The sequence below is a fragment of the Poromitra crassiceps genome (genome assembly GCF_964638095.1).
Source record: "Poromitra crassiceps genome assembly, chromosome: 2".
Classification (NCBI taxonomy): domain Eukaryota; kingdom Metazoa; phylum Chordata; class Actinopteri; order Beryciformes; family Melamphaidae; genus Poromitra; species Poromitra crassiceps.
In genome coordinates, this window is record NC_139624.1 from 29971019 (window position 1) to 29991218 (window position 20200).

At 43.8% G+C, this 20200-nt stretch overlaps 1 protein-coding gene across 1 annotated transcript in view; it reads left to right on the forward strand.

Annotated features, from left to right (window-relative positions):
* tbc1d22a (TBC1 domain family, member 22a) overlaps window positions 1–20200 on the forward strand; it is a 365114-nt gene that overhangs the window by 162408 nt on the left and 182506 nt on the right. The gene's annotated exons all lie outside the window — the stretch shown is intronic.

Sequence of the window (20200 nt, forward strand, 5' to 3'; positions counted from 1 at the left end):
TCCAGTGTCCTCAGGTCTGGTCTGCTCCAGTAGATAAGTGTTCCTCTCCTTGACTGCTGATTCCTTTCTAATTAGCCATGTAGCTCTTGGTATACAAAGAACAGTGTCTGTCTCGCTCCCTCACACACACACACACACACACACACACACACACACACACACACACACACACACACACACACAGTGGCACACGTACATGATTGGTAACTCTAAAGGGCCGTTTATAGTACAACGATTTGTCGTTAAATCTCTGAGCTCAAACAGAAGGCCATACATTTGTAGAGAAAAGTAATAAACACAATAAATAAGTAGCCAAATAAACAGGCATATTACATGGAGGGGATTAAAACCGCAAATTCTTGGGCAAGACCTCCATCGATGGTATGTCACAGCTGTTTAGCCTGAATAATCATTGCTAGCTATAGTTTGCAGACATATTTAAACTAGTGACCATCTTACGATGAGATCACACCAGACGCCCACAACTTAAAATGAATGTGTGTGTGAATGGGATGGATGGATGGATGGTAGTACTGTATGCGCTAAACTCCCATTTGTGTAAAAGCCACAGCAGCTCATGCAACAATACATTTCATAGCCTTGGGATATTTGCATTACTTTGAACTGATGGAAATAATGGGTAAGAACATTGTTGTTACTTCTCAGCTGTGCATCAGGAACTGAAAGCACTTGCCAATGTGTTATGAGCGCTATTTATTTTTTAAATTGGACCTGATCAGTCAAGGCTTCCTTAAAGACGACCAGATCCCGAATAAATGCAAGCTGCATTGTAGACAGCAGTAGATAACAGCAGTGTAGCCTACAGTACTCGCTGATGATTTCTATTAGTGAACAAATCATCTATGTCAGAAGACATAAAGAATATGGCTTCTCCGTTGGTCTTAGCTCTTTCGGAGCGAGTAGACGAATTCTTCTTCTGGTTTTTACGTCGGTGATTATGAGTGTTCTACAGTATTGCAACACCACATGGTACAAGTGTTTGTCTACTGTTATGGGGCACGGTGGCGCAGTGGTAGCCATCAAATAGTAAAAACACAAACGGAACAAATAAAAACACCTTTGTTTTTGAGCCTAGAGCGGGGAACAGCTAGTAAACCCTGGTCCGAAGTGACCTAAGTCAGAGGTTCTCAAATGTTTTTCAGCCAAAGACCCTTACAAGATAGAAAATATACCGGGGACCCCCTCATTCTGATTTGTGATTTTGGGCTAACCTTAATTGTTTCCACTGTAACGTGCTAGACTTTTAACTCATTGAGTGCCAGCCACTTTTGGAGAACGGACGCTCCCAGTGCCAGAGTTTCAGAGCGTTTTCAGTGATTTCTCGAGGCCCACAGAATATTGTGTGATATTACTATGTAAACACCGAACACGCACAAAGAATGATGATCGCACCACAGGGTTGTACGCTGTGGTGCGATGGAGTTTCACCCCCAAGCCCTCAGCCACAGCGCTCCACAGCCCAGAGGTGAACTGGGCGCCCCGATCGGAGGTCAAGTCAGACGGTGTGCCGAAACGGGCCACCCAGGCAGAGATGAACGCCCGGACCACCTCTGCAGATGTTGTTGATGTCAGGGGTACCACCTCCGGCCACCTGGTGGTCCTGTCCACCATGGTGAGGAGGTGAGTGAACCCCTGGGATGGGGGCAGCGGACCCACCAGGTCCACGTTGACGTGGTCAAAACGCCTCTCTGGGACAAGAAACGGCTCCAGGGGGGCTTTAGTGTGACGGTGGACTTTGGCTCGCTGGCACGCCAAACACGAGGCTGCCCAGCCTCTCACGTCCTTCCTGAGGCCCGGCCAGACAAACTTGGCCCCAACCAGCTTGACCGACGCCTTCACCCCCGGGTGAGAAAGGGCATGCATAGCGTCAAACACGCGACGGCGCCAACTGGTGGGGACCATGGGGCGGGGCTGGCCAGTGGACACATCGCAGAGGAGCGTGTCCCCCCTTTCCTGAAACGCCACGTCCTCCAGCCGCAGCCCTGTTGCGGCCGTTCTAAAGGCCTGGATACCGGAGTCTGTGAGCTGGTCAGCAGCCATGGCAGCATAATCCACTCCCAGGTGCACGGTGCTGACGTGTGCCCGGGAGAGGCAGTCAACCACCAGATTGTTCTTCCCGGCCACATGCTTAATGTCCGTGGTGTACTCCGAGATGGCTGAGAGCTGGCGCTGCTGCCGCGCTGACCACGGTTCGGTGGTCTTGGCCATGGCAAAAGTAAGGGGCTTGTGGTCCACAAAGGCGGTAAATTCCCGGCCCTCCAGCAGGAACCTGAAATGACGCGTGGCGAGAAAAAGGGCCAGGAGCTCCCTGTCAAACGTGCTGTACCTCCTCTCGTTGTCACTAAGCTTCCTGCTGAAGAAGGCGAGAGGCTGCCAGGCGCCAGCCACCCACTGCTCGCACACCGCCCCGACTGCGTAATCCGAGGCATCGGTCGTCAGGGCCACCGGGGCAGCCGGGGAGGGGTGCGCCAGCATGGCAGCGTTAGCGAGAGCCGTCTTGGCCCCCTCAAAGGCTTGGACCCTCTCCGGGGACCACGCCACGTCCTGGCTGTCCTTCCTGCCCTTCAGCGCATCATACAGGGGCCGCATCAGATGAGCTGCGTGCGCAATGAAGCGATTGTAAAAGTTTACCATGCCGAGGAACTCCTGCAGTGTCTTGATGATGCGGGGACGTGGAAACGCAGTGATCGCCTCCACCTTGGCAGGCAGAGGCAGAGCCTCCTGCGGAGAGACTCGGTGGCCCAGGAAATCAATGGCTGGCAGGCCAAACTGACACTTGGCTGGATTCACAATTAGCCCGTGCTCGTCTAGTCATCCGAAAACCTGACGGAGGTGTGCCAGGTGCTCCTCGGGAGAGGCGCTGGCCACCAGGATGTCATCTAGGTAAACAAAAAGAAAAGGCATACCTCGCAGCACAGAGTCCATCAGTCTCTGGAATGTTTGCGCCGCCCCTTTAAGGCCGAACGGCATCCTGAGGAACTCAAACAGCCCGAACGGTGTTATAACGGCTGTTTTGGGTATGTCGTGCTGCTGGACCGGTACCTGATGGTAGCCCCGCACCAAATCCACTTTAGAAAAAATGGTGGTCCCCGCCAGGTGGACGGAGAAATCCTGGATGTGCGGGACAGGATACCGGTCATGAGTGGTGGCATTGTTAAGGCGACGGAAATCACCCCAGGGCCGCCAACTCCCATCGGCCTTGGGCACCATGTGAAGAGCGGAGGCCCACGGGCTGTCGGAGCGCCGTACGATACCAAGCCGCTCCATCGTAGCAAACTCCCCCCTTGCAATGGCCAGTTTAGCTGCATCAAGGCGGCGTGCGCGTGCAAAAACTGGCGGGCCCACTGTGGTGATGAAATGTTCCACTCCATGTTTCGCGACCACAGCAGAGAAGGTGGGGACAGTCAGGGCCGGGAACCCAGCCAGGAGACGCTGGTACTCGTCCCCTGTGGCGAGCATGTTAGCCAGGGACAACGACCCTGGCGGCCCCCCCAGTGTGCATGGATATGAAGAGAAAGCAACTGCATCCATCAGACGACGGTTCGCGACGTCCACCAACAGCCTGTGCGCACACAAAAAATCCGCGCCCAGTATAGGCACCGAAACAGAGGCTACAACAAAGTCCCAACTAAACTGACGTCCGTTTAAACACAATGTCACAAACCTGGTGCAGAAAGTGCGAATGGGAGTGCCATTAGCCGCATCCAGCGGTGGCCCATGTCCATCTCCCAAAACGTCCGCGGCAGACGCAGGCAGGATGCTTCGCTGGGCACCCGAGTCCACCAGTAGGCGCCTACCGGACAATGTGTCTTCAATAAACAGCAGCTTATCGGCACCGCCAGCGCTCACTGTCGCTGCTGAGCGCCGGCTCTCCCGTTTCCCTGGCCCTGCTGGACCAGAAAAGAACACGGCGGCGTGCAGCGCCTCGCCTTGGTTCCAAAATGGCGATGGAAGTAACACAGTCCATCATCGCCCCTCCGACGATCCGTCACAGCCGATACAGCGGCCGCCTCCTCCTCCAGCGGGAGCTGGAACTGTGTTGGCGGGAGGCCAGCAGTATTCTGTCCGCTTCCTCTGCCATCCCCCGATAATCCTTGGTGCGCACGAGCGGCGAGCTGGCCAAAGCCGTGCGCACTGGAGGCGGAAGCTGGCGCAAAAAAAGTTGTACAAAAAGAAAGGAACAATCTCCCGAACCGAGCAGTGCCAGCATGTTCTCCATCAGCTCGGTGGGCTTACCGGCCCGTTCCGTGTCGGACAGCTGGAACAGCCGGAGGAGCTGTGCTTTCAACGAGTCGTACTTTCCATCTGCTGGGGGATCCCTCAAAAACCCCATCACACGGCGGGTGGTGGAGGAATCCAACGCCGCGACTACATGGAAATATTTGGTGGCATCCACCGTGATTCCGCGGAGGTGAAATTGTGCCTCGATATGCTGGAACCACGGCTCTGGATCATGTTGCCAAAACTCTGGCAATTTCACTGTAGCCGCATAAACAGCGCAGGGAGCAGGACCGTTCTCCTCATCAGACATGTTCAAACGTTCAGGGTCACCAATGTGGAAGTCGATAAAAAGAGACGGACAGCTGTGTGCAGGTAAAAGCTCTTGTCTTTACTCGTGACTTCCAACAAAACATTTCACAGGTAAGACACACCTTTCAAGGCAACTCCTATGTAAGACACACCTCCTTCTCTTCCCCATTCCCCCCACCATCCTGTCCCTTCTGGTGTGAGATGCTACCATCTAGTGTCCATTTAGTGTCCACCACAGTGTCACGATATATTGCAATGCGATACATATTGCGATATATTGCGATATTCTACAGAATTTACTCAAAATTAAATAATAGAGCTAAAGATACAACACACTGTGTACCACCCAGGTAGTGTAATAATATGTACATCACTTTATACTGATAAGTTAGTGGACAAATTTAGTCAAAACTACTGAGTGTTGAGTGTTACTCAACGCATCGATATGGGAAATATCGATACAGTATCGATTAGGGGTGGCAATCACCAGATGCAGAGGCCTGGCATGGCATGGCCTGCAAAAAAATAAAAAATAAATATAGCCGCAAGCGGCGATGGGCGGGGTTCAAGCCTTGCGCAGATGACAAAGCTTCTGATTCTGACTAGGACATCCTCCTTGATATATCTGACAAGTTTCGCGATCATTGGACAAACAGGTGTGGAGTTACAGCCTTTTTTATGTTAAGCCACGCCCATTTCTGGCGTTTATGGCGCCCCCTTTTGGTCGAATTGCACAAAATTTGACACACATGGTCTAGGATGGTCTCCGAAGACCTCCTGCAAGTTTCGTGAAGATTCCTTAATCGGTCATGAAGGTATGACAATTTAGCTGTGAGGCCACGCCCTCTCACAACTTTAACGATCAATATCTCCGAAACTAAAGTAGATTTTCAAAAATGCAAAAAGCACGGTTGTAGAGCTTGCTCCAAAGATGCTTCCTGGAGATTCTAGTGCAAATCGGTCAAACGGTCTAGGAGGAGATGCAAAAAATGTGTTTTCCAAACTTTTCCAAATATCTCAAAAACTTTCCAGGCGGACATTGAGGGTCCTTATGGCAAACTTGTAGAGCAGGTTCACCTGAACATCTGGAAAAAAAAAGTTTGAAAATCGGACCAACGGCGTGGAAGTTAAGGCCTTTAACGTAAAACCGTCGATTATAGCGCCACCTTCAGGCCGATTCGAAAAATCTTTTTTGAGCACCTACCAGCCAACAATATCTGTCATTGGGCCAAATGTCAGGTCTCTACCATTTACCAACTCACGGGAATTTGCGTCGGGGCAGATGAACAATAATAATAATTTATTCGGATTTACAAAAACAATAGGGTTTCAGCCCCTTCAGGGCTCGAACCCCTAATAAATGGGAAACGGAAGGTGCGATGGTGATTCCGGGCCTCGTACTGCTACTTTTTCACCCCGAGTCCAACGCCGCCATCCGTGAGTCTCTACGAGTTACGGTTGCGGAGATACGTTGCTGTAGCGCCCCCCATAGGCAAACAATAGCACCCCCTACAGGCCAAATGACACTTTCTTTTCTGAAATCAGCTCAGAAGTGTCAAGTGTCATACAAGAAGGAAGGCTGGCCATAATGGCAATGAATCAGCACTTCCTGCCGCCCTTCAAAATCAAACAATTTAGAAGGTACAGGTACTGAATGCTGCTATAGCGCCCCCTTTTGGTGGAATTGCACCAAATTTGACACGCACGGTCTGGGATGGTCTCCGAAGACCTCCTGCAAGTTTCGTGAAGATTCCTTAATCGGTCATGAAGTAATGACAATTTAGCTGTGAGGCCACGCCCCTCTCAACTTTAACGATCAATATCTCCGAAACTAAAGTAGATTTTCAAAAATGCAAAAAGCACGGTTGTAGAGCTTGCTCCAAAGATGCTTCCTGGAGATTCTAGTGCAAATCGGTCAAACGGTCTAGGAGGAGATGCAAAAAATGTGTTTTCCAAACTTTTCCAAATATCTCAAAAACTTTCCAGGCGGACATTGAGGGTCCTTATGGCAAACTTGTAGAGCAGGTTCACCTGAACATTTGGAAAAAAAAAGTTTGAAAATCGGACCAACGGCGTGGAAGTTAAGGCCTTTAACGTAAAACCTTCAATTATAGCGCCACCTTCAGGCCGATTCGAAAAATCTTTTTTGAGCACCTACCAGCCAACAATATCTGTCATTGGGCCAAATGTCAGGTCTCTACAATTTACCAACTCACGGGAATTTGCGTCGGGGCAGATGAACAATAATAATAATATATTCGGATTTAGAAAAACAATAGGGTTTCAGCCCCTTCAGGGCTTGAACCCCTAATAAATGGGAAACGGAAGGTGCGATGGTGATCCCGGGCCTCGTACCGCTACTTTTTCACCCCGAGTCCAACGCCGCCATCCGTGAGTCTCTACGAGTTACGGTTGCGGAGATACGTTGCTGTAGCGCCCCCCATAGGCAAACAATAGCGCCCCCTACAGGCCAAATGACACTTTCTTTTCTGAAATCAGCTCAGAAGTGTCAAGTGTCATACAAGAAGGAAGGCTGGCCATAATGACAATGAATCCGCACTTCCTGCCGCCCTTCAAAATCAAACAATTTAGAAGGTACAGGTACTGAATGCTGCTATAGCGCCCCCTTTTGGTGGAATTGCACCAAATTTGACACGCACGGTCTGGGATGGTCTCCGAAGACCTCCTGCAAGTTTTGTGAAGATTCCTTAATCGGTCATGAAGTAATGACAATTTAGCTGTGAGGCCACGCCCCTCTCAACTTTAACGATCAATATCTCCGAAACTAAAGTAGATTTTCAAAAATGCAAAAAGCACGGTTGTAGAGCTTGCTCCAAAGATGCTTCCTGGAGATTCTAGTGCAAATCGGTCAAACGGTCTAGGAGGAGATGCAAAAAATGTGTTTTCCAAACTTTTCCAAATATCTCAAAAACTTTCCAGGCGGACATTGAGGGTCCTTATGGCAAACTTGTAGAGCAGGTTCACCTGAACATCTGGAAAAAAAAAGTTTGAAAATCGGACCAACGGCGTGGAAGTTAAGGCCTTTAACGTAAAACCTTCAATTATAGCGCCACCTTCAGGCCGATTCAAAAAATCTTTTTTGAGCACCTACCAGCCACCAATATCTGTCATTGGGCCAACTGTCAGGTCTCTACCATTTACCAACTCACGGGAATTTGCGTCGGGGCAGATGAACAAGAAGAAGAACGAGAAGAAATATAGCCGCAAGCGGCGACGGGCGGGGTTCAAGCCTTGCGCAGATGACAAAGGTTCTGATTCTGACTAGGACATCCTCCTTGATATATCTGACAAGTTTCGCGATCATTGGACAAACAGGTGTGGAGTTACAGCCTTTTTTATGTTAAGCCACGCCCATTTCTGGCGTTTATGGCGCCCCCTTTTGGTCGAATTGCACAAAATTCGACACACATGGTCTAGGATGGTCTCCGAAGACCTCCTGCAAGTTTCGTGAAGATTCCTTCATCGGTCATGAAGTTATGACAATTTAGCTGATAGGCCACGCCCTCTCACAACTTTAACGATCAATATCTCCGAAACGAAAGTAGATTTTCAAAAATCCAAAAAGCACGATTGTAGAGCTTGCTCCAAAGATGCTTCCTGGCGATGTTGGTGCAAATCGGTCCAACGGTCTAGGAGGAGATGCAAAAAATGTGTTTTCCAAACTTTTCCAAATATCTCAAAAACTTTCCAGGCGGACCTTGAGGAAACTGGGGGGTACTTTGAAGAGCAGGATCACCTGAACATGTGGAAAAAAGTTTTTTGAAAATCGGACAAACGGCGTGGAAGTTATGGCCTTTCAAAGTTTGAAATTTGAACGCCTAATTATAGCGCCCCCATCAGGCCGATTCACAAAATATTTCTGGAGCATCTAGGAACCAACCATATCTGTCAGTGGGCCAAATCTCATGTCTCTGCAGTATACCAACTCACGGGAATTTGCAATGAGGCAGAGAGGAAAAGAAAAAATAAACCATAATATAGCCGCAAGCGGCGATGGGCGGGGTTCAAGCCTTGCGCAGATGACAAAGCTTCTGATTCTGACTAGGACATCCTCCTTGATATATCTGCCAAGTTTCGCGATCATTGGACAAACAGGTGTGGAGTTACAGCCTTTTTTATGTTAAGCCACGCCCATTTCTGGCTTTTATGGCGCCCCCTTTTGGTCGAATTGCACAAAATTTGACACACATGGTCTAGGATGGTCTCCGAAGACCTCCTGCAAGTTTCGTGAAGATTCCTTAATCGGTCATGAAGTTATGACAATTTAGCTGATAGGCCACGCCCTCTCACAACTTTAACGATTAATATCTCCGAAACGAAAGGAGATTTCAAAGGTTTCAAAAAGCCAGTTTGTAGAGCTTGCTCCATAGATGCTTCCTGGCGATGGTGGTGCAAATCGGTGCAACGGTCTAGGAGGAGATGTCAAAAATGTGTTTTCCAAACTTTTCCAAATATCTCAAAAACTTTCCAGGCGGACATTGAGGGTCCTTATGACAAATTTGTAGAGCAGGTCCACCTGAACATCTGGAAAAAAAAAGTTTGAAAATCGGACCAACGGCGTGGAAGTTATGGCCTTTAACGTAAAACCTTCGATTATAGCGCCACCTTCAGGCCGATTCGAAAAATCTTTTTTGAGCACCTACCAGCCAACAATATCTGTCATTGGGCCAAATGTGAGGTCTCTGCAGTATACCAACTCACGGGAATTTGCAATGAGGCAGAGAGGAAAAGAAAAAATAAACCATAATATAGCGGCAAGCGGCGATGGGCGGGGTTCAAGCCTTGCGCAGATGACAAAGCTTTTGATTCTGACTAGGACATCCTCCTTGATATATCTGACAAGTTTCGCGATCATTGGACAAACAGGTGTGGAGTTACAGCCTTTTTTATGTTAAGCAACGCCCATTTCTGGCGTTTATGGCGCCCCCTTTTGGTCGAATTGCACAAAATTTGACACGCATGGTCTAGGATGGTCTCCGAAGACCTCCTGCAAGTTTCGTGAAGATTCCTTCATCGGTAATGAAGTTATGACAATTTAGCTGATAGGCCACGCCCTCTCACAAATTTAACGATCAATATCTCCGAAACGAAAGTAGATTTTCAAAAATCCAAAAAGCACGATTGTAGAGCTTGTTCCAAAGATGCTTCCTGGCGATGTTGGTGCAAATCGGTCCAACGGTCTAGGAGGAGATGCAAAAAATGTGTTTTCCAAACTTTTCCAAATATCTCAAAAACTTTCCAGGCGGACCTTGAGGAAACTGGGGGGTACTTTGAAGAGCAGGATCACCTGAACATGTGGAAAAAAGTTTTTTGAAAATCGGACAAACGGCGTGGAAGTTATGGCCTTTCAAAGTTTGAAATTTGAACGCCTAATTATAGCGCCCCCATCAGGCCGATTCACAAAATATTTCTGGAGCATCTAGGAACCAACCATATCTGTCAGTGGGCCAAATCTCATGTCTCTGCAGTATACCAACTCACGGGAATTTGCAATGAGGCAGAGAGGAAAAGAAAAAATAAACCATAATATAGCCGCAAGCGGCGATGGGCGGGGTTCAAGCCTTGCGCAGATGACAAAGCTTCTGATTCTGACTAGGACATCCTCCTTGATATATCTGCCAAGTTTCGCGATCATTGGACAAACAGGTGTGGAGTTACAGCCTTTTTTATGTTAAGCCACGCCCATTTCTGGCTTTTATGGCGCCCCCTTTTGGTCGAATTGCACAAAATTTGACACACATGGTCTAGGATGGTCTCCGAAGACCTCCTGCAAGTTTCGTGAAGATTCCTTAATCGGTCATGAAGTTATGACAATTTAGCTGATAGGCCACGCCCTCTCACAACTTTAACGATTAATATCTCCGAAACGAAAGGAGATTTCAAAGGTTTCAAAAAGCCAGTTTGTAGAGCTTGCTCCATAGATGCTTCCTGGCGATGGTGGTGCAAATCGGTGCAACGGTCTAGGAGGAGATGTCAAAAATGTGTTTTCCAAACTTTTCCAAATATCTCAAAAACTTTCCAGGCGGACATTGAGGGTCCTTATGACAAATTTGTAGAGCAGGTCCACCTGAACATCTGGAAAAAAAAAGTTTGAAAATCGGACCAACGGCGTGGAAGTTATGGCCTTTAACGTAAAACCTTCGATTATAGCGCCACCTTCAGGCCGATTCGAAAAATCTTTTTTGAGCACCTACCAGCCAACAATATCTGTCATTGGGCCAAATGTGAGGTCTCTGCAGTATACCAACTCACGGGAATTTGCAATGAGGCAGAGAGGAAAAGAAAAAATAAACCATAATATAGCCGCAAGCGGCGATGGGCGGGGTTCAAGCCTTGCGCAGATGACAAAGCTTCTGATTCTGACTAGGACATCCTCCTTGATATATCTGACAAGTTTCGCGATCATTGGACAAACAGGTGTGGAGTTACAGCCTTTTTTATGTTAAGCCACGCCCATTTCTGGCGTTTATGGCGCCCCCTTTTGGTCGAATTGCACAAAATTTGACACACATGGTCTAGGATGGTCTCCGAAGACCTCCTGCAAGTTTCGTGAAGATTCCTTAATCGGTCATGAAGTTATGACAATTTAGCTGTGAGGCCACGCCCTCTCACAACTTTAACGATCAATATCTCTGAAACTAAAGTAGATTTTCAAAAATGCAAAAAGCACGGTTGTAGAGCTTGCTCCAAAGATGCTTCCTGGAGATTCTAGTGCAAATCGGTCAAACGGTCTAGGAGGAGATGCAAAAAATGTGTTTTCCAAACTTTTCCAAATATCTCAAAAACTTTCCAGGCGGACCTTGAGGAAACTGGGGGGTACTTTGAAGAGCAGGTTCACCTGAACATCTGGAAAAAAAAAGTTTGAAAATCGGACCAACGGCGTGGAAGTTATGGCCTTTCAAAGTTTGAAATTTGAACCCCTAATTATAGCGCCCCCATCAGGCCGATTCACAAAATATTTCTGGAGCATCTAGGAACCAACCATATCTGTCAGTGGGCCAAATCTCATGTCTCTGCAGTATACCAACTCACGGGAATTTGCAATGAGGAAGAGGGGAAAAGAAAAAATAAACCATAATATAGCCGCAAGCGGCGATGGGCGGGGTTCAAGCCTTGCGCAGATGACAAAGCTTCTGATTCTGACTAGGACATCCTCCTTGATATATCTGACAAGTTTCGCGATCATTGGACAAACAGGTGTGGAGTTACAGCCTTTTTTATGTTAAGCCACGCCCATTTCTGGTGTTTATGGCGCCCCCTTTTGGTCAAATTGCACAAAATTTGACACACATGGTCTAGGATGGTCTCCGAAGACCTCCTGCAAGTTTCGTGAAGATTCCTTAATCGGTCATGAAGTTATGACAATTTAGCTGTGAGGCCACGCCCTCTCACAACTTTAATGATCAATATCTCCGAAACTAAAGTAGATTTTCAAAAATGCGAAAAGCACGGTTGTAGAGCTTGCTCCAAAGATGCTTCCTGGCGATGCTGGTGCAAATCGGTCCAACGGTCTAGGAGGAGATGCAAAAAATGTGTTTTCCAAACTTTTCCAAATATCTCAAAAACTTTCCAGGCGGACCTTGAGGAAACTGGGGGGTACTTTGAAGAGCAGGATCACCTGAACATGTGGAAAAAAGTTTTTTGAAAATCGGACAAACGGCGTGGAAGTTATGGCCTTTCAAAGTTTGAAATTTTAACCCCTAATTATAGCGCCCCCATCAGGCCGATTCACAAAATATTTCTGGAGCATCTAGGAACCAACCATATCTGTCAGTGGGCCAAATCTCATGTCTCTGCAGTATACCAACTCACGGGAATTTGCAATGAGGCAGAGAGGAAAAGAAAAAATAAACCATAATATAGCCGCAAGCGGCGATGGGCGGGGTTCAAGCCTTGCGCAGATGACAAAGCTTCTGATTCTGACTAGGACATCCTCCTTAAAATATATGACAAGTTTTGCGATCATTGGACAAACAGGTGTGGAGTTACAGCCTTTTTTATGTTAAGCCAGATGAACAAGAAGAACAAGCTTTAGCCAAATGTATTTGATCTTGGCAATTGCAGTTGTTCAGTCTTTCACTGTGGAAAGTGACAATAATCTATTCTAAATAGTCATACATGCAATTTCAAGCCTTGTTGAAATGGCATTATTAGTATGTAAAAAGCATAGAACATTCTGAGACACAAATCCTAAGAATAGTAATAAGAGCAGGCAAAACAGCTGTAATGTACCAAATAGCTTATTCTTTAATATTTTGATTTAGGTTCTAAATGTAGGTACAGATTATCAATTGAAATATCAAAATAATAAAGGATACACGGATTCACCAGTTTGCATAATGTTTCATTTCTGGTTAGTAGTAAGCTGGTTGGAGAAAGATTAGCCTAGCACGAGTTGTTAATGAAACAATTATAGTCTAATTCTTTAACTGAAAATATTAAATATATTGTAATTATATAGCAAATACATAAGTCAGCATAGACAGAGATATATGAATGATAATAATAATGGCAATCATAATAAGAACAACAATCATAATACAGTTCCATTGTATTCCATTTATAAAGAAATAGACTACAAAAAAAACAAAAAAGTGAAATAATAGCAATAGTGAAATCAGTAAACAAAATGCATAGCTTTACATGAATTTCAATGCAACTGCACTGAAAAATAAAACATTAAGGCACTAAAATACACTAAACAAAAATGAGAATAAATGGTCTATCACAAAAAGAGTGCCTTAAGAAGTGTATGCTGGTTTAGCAAGCCTGTAACCAGGAGCCAGGTCTTGAAGATATTTACACTAAAATGGCATTATAGTGATAGCCTTGTAGCAGCAGTTCCCAACCTTTTCTTACTCATGGCCACTAGAAAATTTCAAAAATGTCCATGACCCACATCTGACCCTAAACAGTATGAGGGAGATGGCCAGGGTACAGTAAGAAGCTAAATTTAAATTAATTAAATTTCAAGTTCTTAGAGCACTTTTCACTTCAATGATGAAAGGAGCTGTTCATCAGCAACACACACAAATGAGAAACTAAAAGTGAAGGGCAAAAATAAATGATTCAAAACTAATCATTCAACAATGGAGAAATCCATTCTCATACATAACAATAGTAGTAGATAATAGTGTGTTTTGCCTTGCAAGAATAATGTTTTATGGTGGCCCACTTGCAATATGTTGATGGTACACAGGTTGGAAATGGCTGCCTTCTACCATTGTATTTACAAAGTTGTGTCTTGATTTCTAAAGCAGTGAAGGTATTTTTGCTAAAACAAACAAAGATGTCAAAAGAATACCCTGAGAATGTATAGGCAAAGACCAGGTGAAGGAATGAGCACTCCATCAAATTTGTGGCAGCAGACTCCATTACATGAAGAGAGTGGAGGTATCAGTGGGAGACATCATGTCTTGGCTGGTGGAATTGTCAATTTGACAGAGCAGCTGACCAAGGAAATATAAAATGCATACAGAATTCATGAAAATTGTAGTCCAAGACTCTATGTAATTATTAAAAAATAAAGGATAGGTTGGGATATGTACAAATAGGAATCCCTACCATGTCATTTTTGGAGCATCAGGGCCTTTGTTGAGTTGTTGAATGTGTTCACTGGTAGCTATGGTACATGATGAATCGTTGGCTGGTGGAACTATTCTTGAATCTCACTTTTCACTGAGTAGCTGACAAATAAATTATAAAATCCATACATCATTACACAGCATGTGACAATTATATATGTACAGAAACATGTGATACATTTATAGAGACATGGCATGAAATAGGCCACGCCCATCATGGGGGAAAGACTCCATTCACTTCCATACACCGGCGTCATTTTCATTGAATTAAACATAGCTAAAACCTGTGGTGTGGTGGGCTGTGCAGACAACAAATGGGAAAAATCAGCAATTAAAGTTTTTTTGTACTCTCGAGCAAAATAAGCAAGCCATTGAGAATTGGCAAGAAGAAAAATGTGGATCTAGCTTTCCAGGAAGTAATTTGGAATGTTCATGTGCCGTATGATCTTTGTGTGCAACACATGACATAGGAGAACACCTGGATTGGGGGAGAGTTTTTGTTTCCCCCCATTTTGGGCATGGTTTCTGAATGATGATGTGCAGTGTGTCTATTGACAAATATTAATGCTTACCATGTAGCCAGTTGTTGAGGTGCTTGGTTGATAACAGTCCACTGACTTCATGAAGGAGGGCTGTTGATATGGTTAGCAGTGATGAGACCTTTGATGCTGGATGTGCTCATTGATGATGGACTGCAGGTTGCCATTGCAGCAATGATGGAGCCTTGGCTATTGGGGATTATTTATTCTTGCATCCATTTGATTGCGTAGCTGCAAAACAAAATAACCCCATACATAAATTACATAATTTGTTAAAATCAATATGTACATCGAAATGTGATGTTGTAATTGAAAGACAAATCATAGATTATGGACAAACATGAATGCTTACCATGTAATGCCAGTTGGGTACGCTCCTTGGCTGATGACAGTTCTCTGGCTTCATGAAGGAGGGCTGTGTCAACGGTTTGGAGTGCCTGGAAATTCTTTCACCTGGTCTTTCCATAAATGGAGGTTGCCATTTGATATAGAAAGGAGGACAAGCTATGACTTCTTACTTTGCTGTGAAAACTGTGCTATCTTGAGTTTATCAAAGTGAATAATTGATTAATTAAAACTGGAGCAACATTGATAAAAACAAAGAATGGGAAAAAAAGTAAAAGTAAACTTAGACACTTCACACAAGTGTGAAGTAGTAGTGTATACCCTTCAAAAGCCATTACCCACTATCAATCCAGGGCCAGGCCATGGTGTGCCAGGGGAGGTAGTGAACAAAAAAAAAATACAGGACTGGTCTAACTTCTTAAGCCCACTTTAGACCAATGCTTTGCAATGAGGGGAAAGTGTTGTAGAACATTACAGGGAAAAGTTGCAGCAGTGTTCACTGGCCTGTCTCATCTTAGCTGGCTGATGGTGTTGCCATTAATTCAGCTTCTCAAGTTGTAGTGGCTGGTTGCAAGTAATTGCAAGTTTCAATTTGTCTCATCATGAATCTTGGGTCTAAACTAGGCTTCAAAGGGACAAATGGCATTACCAAGAACAGGTGTGTGATGCCTGAGAGGGCCAGGGCACACTGAGTGGATTAGCATGTGTCTACTCTTTGCCGAGAGGCATTGGTAACCCAGTGAACTCATGATGGGGATTGGGGATTGCAATTATTTCCCAGTAAGGATGGGTCAAGGTGTGAATGTGAACAGGGCGCTCCTGACTCCCCTTGTATAAAGGTAAACAAAAAAAGTAAAAGTTTATGATCCACACTGGCTGGGGCTTGACATTAAATGTGGCCTGCTCTGACAAAATCAGTCACATTGACCCAAAACACATTTTGAGTTTTAGACACTTTTGGAAAGAGGGGAATGTAAGCTTTCTGGTGATACAATTATCATGGTACTCCAAACACTGAGTGAGATGTACCCCTTTATGTCTTGACAGTTTCCAAACTATGTTTTTGAGAAAAACAGTCTCAAATTTTGACAAAGTAAGGTAGTTCTGCTTGTCACTTGTCTGCTTCAAAACTGTATTTGCCATTTGGATTTCACAATAATCTTTACACAGAATAAATACATCAATAAATCAATTAATCAAGAAATAAATCAAGAAATAAATAAATACGTAAATAGGTAAATACATAAATAAATAAATAAATGAGTACATAAATAAATATATAAATAAATAAATACATGAATAAATTAATCAATTCATATGTAAATATGCAATAAATAAATAAATAAATAAATAAATAAATACATAAATAAATACATAAATAAATAAATAAATGTGACTGATTTTGTCAGAGCAGGTCACAAATGGCCTGGCTCTGGATTGATAGTGGGGAAATAGCAATTGCTTTCCCACAGGGGTTGTCCAAGTCTGCTTTACCCCTGCCTCCCCCTCCCCCCTTTAGTGGACATCGGATATAAGTCAATAAAAAACAAAGAAAGTGTACTAAAAGATTATGCTTTGGATATAGGTGAGCAATTTAATAGATAAATGATAAACATATGGATGGATGGACAAGCAGACTCAGTCAATTGCAGTGTAGATCTGAGCAAATCTAACTTAATGAAATACGTACCATCTCATGATAACTGTAATATATTGGGAGCACATCGACAATTACGTTTTCTGCATCTTTAATGTACACATGATCAAGTAAAGTGAGTTTTTCAGTTGTTGGAGAGTGCACCATTTGAATGTAGTTGTGCTTTTCCATAAACTTTGTTAAGGTTGAATCTTCCAGTGCATTTTCATTAAAATCTCCCATTAATATTTTCTTCCCAGGATGTTGATCAATTATGTTTATGAGTTGTTTCAATTTGTGACGAAAACACGTAAGTGGATAGTTTCCTGGCCTGTAGACAACTGCGGCAGTTAAATTGATCCTTTTGACTTGGAATATCAAACATTCTATATTGTAGCACTTTGGGGCCCACAGTGTAATGTCTTTATTTAGTGAATGGTAAACACCAACACCACCTCTACACTCTTGTCTCAGCTTGCGGAATTCAGGTTGACTGTTGTCATAACTATCTGTACGACAGATGTGTGTGAATTTGAAACCAGCAAGTTCATGTGGTGGATCATTAGGTGTTAACCATGTTTCTGTGAGACAAATACAATCTGCTTTTGTCATGGTACTATTAGCTTGTATATCTTGGAAGTGCCCTTTAAGACTCTGGGTATTATGCATTACCATAGTAAAGGTACTGTTTGATGTTGAAATGGTTGGTGTGATGGGTATGAATTTTCTCATTTTGCTTAGAGCTTCATCCACTTTTGAATTACAATATATGGCAGATTCGTTAAAGTCTTGGATGACTAGGCCACTTAGATTTGTAACACGACTCAGAGCAACATATGCTTGACCTGGGGCAAATATTTTTTTCAGTGACACAACAGCTTTGTCTACTGTTAATCCTTGTACTTTGTGCACTGTACACGCCCAAGATAACTTGATTGGGAACTGTTTTCGTTTTCCTCCATTATTTGTAACTGTGTCTTCCTCTGGGTCTATGATTGTAATATTTCTTCCTTCAGGGTCAGCTGTACGTCTTTTTGATCGTTGCATTTGACCAACGTTGGGATTGTCAAATACCACATGAATGGAAGATGGGAAACAATCATCATTGTCACAACTTTCTTCAGTGTTGTCATCGTCAATTATGTTAACTATTGTCCCAAAGACACCGTTCACCAGGCCATCTGACACATCAATATTTTTTTGCAACATTATGCGAGCTCCAATTGCTACATGGATATATTTTGCCAGACAAGAATTGTAAATTTTGTGATGGTGGCCATGTTTTGGTTCTAATCTATCAGTTGCAGGGTTTCTTTCAAAATCTTGAGCTTTGATGGTGATAACATCTGTGCATGTGTCATGTAATTTGTGCAGATTAAAGTCATCAACTTCTTTATTTGTAGCAAATATGTGTATTGCATCTATTTCTTCACCTGTTTCACAATTTTTCAACATTTGAATATCTTTGTCATGTAATTTTTCACCTTTTTTATGGGTGCGCAGACGATTCAAGAGCTGAGCAAAGTCTGCTTCCTTTTGTCTGACGACTTGCGTGAGTTCAGCTATTTCAAATTCATCTTCCCATAAGTTAACCTTGAAATCCTTGTATAATGGAGTCCCTTTCACTGGTGGTAACTGATTATGGTCTCCAACTGCAAGAACACACACATTTCCAAAGAGACTATCATCACCTGGTTGTTTGATTTGTCTCAGTCTTTCATGTACGTTTGCATAAAGTACATGGTCAACCATGGATATTTCATCTATCATCCATATTAGTAATTTTCCCAACTTTGCACGTAAAGAATTCATTTTTTCTTCTCTGAGATGACAGGGTGGTATTGTTAAGTTTGTACCAAGTGAAAAGGTATTGTGTATTGTCTTTGCACCTATGTTGTAAGCAGCTACACCTGTTGGTGCTGTAAGTACAACAGTGATAGCATCTGGATCGTCTTTATGAAGGGCTTTCAAAATTCTAGTTGACTCATAGAAAATTGCTTTTATTAGATGACTCTTACCCACGCCAGCACCGCCTGCAATATGTAGCCTTATAGGGGGAGGGTTTTTGCCATAGACTTTTTGTAAACACCAGTTTCTGATTTTATAAAAAATTGCTGATTGTTCCTCATTTAAAGATCTTAACAGTACCAATGCATCTGACCGTTTCATCTGTGCTTCATTAGCTTCAATTGTGTATGGAGTTGCTTTTTCTGGCTGAAGGTCTGGGATATCATCATCGTTGCAATGTTCATTTAGTTCATCAGTGTCTTGTTTGGGCCTTTTACACTCCAATCGCTCAAGTTCTGTTTCTGGACAAATCTGTGCCCATGCATCTTCCAATGCATCACCATTAAGCTCTAATGTCTTTTCAGCTTCATCTATTTTCTCAGCTTCTTTCTCAAACAGAGATCGGTTGTCATTAACTATGGATTTGACTGTCTCCAATGTGTTGTTTACATAGGGCACAGCGCCAAGGTCATAGAAATCTTTGTAAGTTTGAAATGGATCAGGTTTCAATTGTTTGTCGCAGTAATGTGGCAAAAACAGTTGGAGGATACTCTGGTGGTAGGCTTCTGACTGCTTCATAGGTGAGAACCTGCAATAACGTATCACAGCTGCTTTTTCTTCATTCATTCGTTTTTTGATGAAACCAAAATCATCTTTTAGTTGAATGATGTTACTTGTATCACCCTTTGGGATTTGAGACCTTGATAGGATTCTGTACTGGGAACAGAATGTTGCGAGACACATGTTTTTAAAGGGTTCAGAATCTGGTCTGTGTTTGTATCGGTCAACCAAGTTTTTCATCCACATATCCTTTTCCTCTATTTCATTTGTAGCAGGTTTCCTCTTAAGTTGACTTAAAGGTAAACTCATTCTGACAGGGTGTTCGCCAGTTGGTATGAACATGGTTGCACGTGAGGAATGCTTAAGGGGTAGACCAATAAGTCGGTAAGCACATTCTTGGGCAGAAATGTGTCGGCTTTTCAGAAAAACAGTTCCAATTTTTTTCATTGCGTCTTTAGCTTCTAGGTTCCCATTCATTGCTTCCTTTTGAGCTTGATCAAGCAAAAGACCCATTTCACGTTCACTTTTGAGAGCATAGGAAATTATGTAAACTGCACAAGAATATGCATCTAGAACAAATTGGATGTCTAGGTTGGCCTTCCAGCAGCGGAGCAAGTCTTTATTGTAAGGGTTTATCCAGACCTCGTTTGGTTTCCTTTGTAGCACAATACTTGCTTTATTAGTGAGTTTACAATTTGCTTTCTCAAACATGGCTTGTGATATGTTGAAATGCTTAAAGAATTCATCGGCAGAGTTGAACTTTTCCCGTTCTTCACGCTTTGATAGCACACTTTTCATTTGTTCAAATAATTTGGTGATATTTTCCTGGTTCATGTCAAATGCATGTGGAATATCCTTAATTATGTCCATGACATCAACATCATTTTGTTTGTTTTCAGCAGTTGCTTGTTGCCCTTGTGCCTTCTCATCTTTGTGTGGTCTGCTAATAAAAGTCC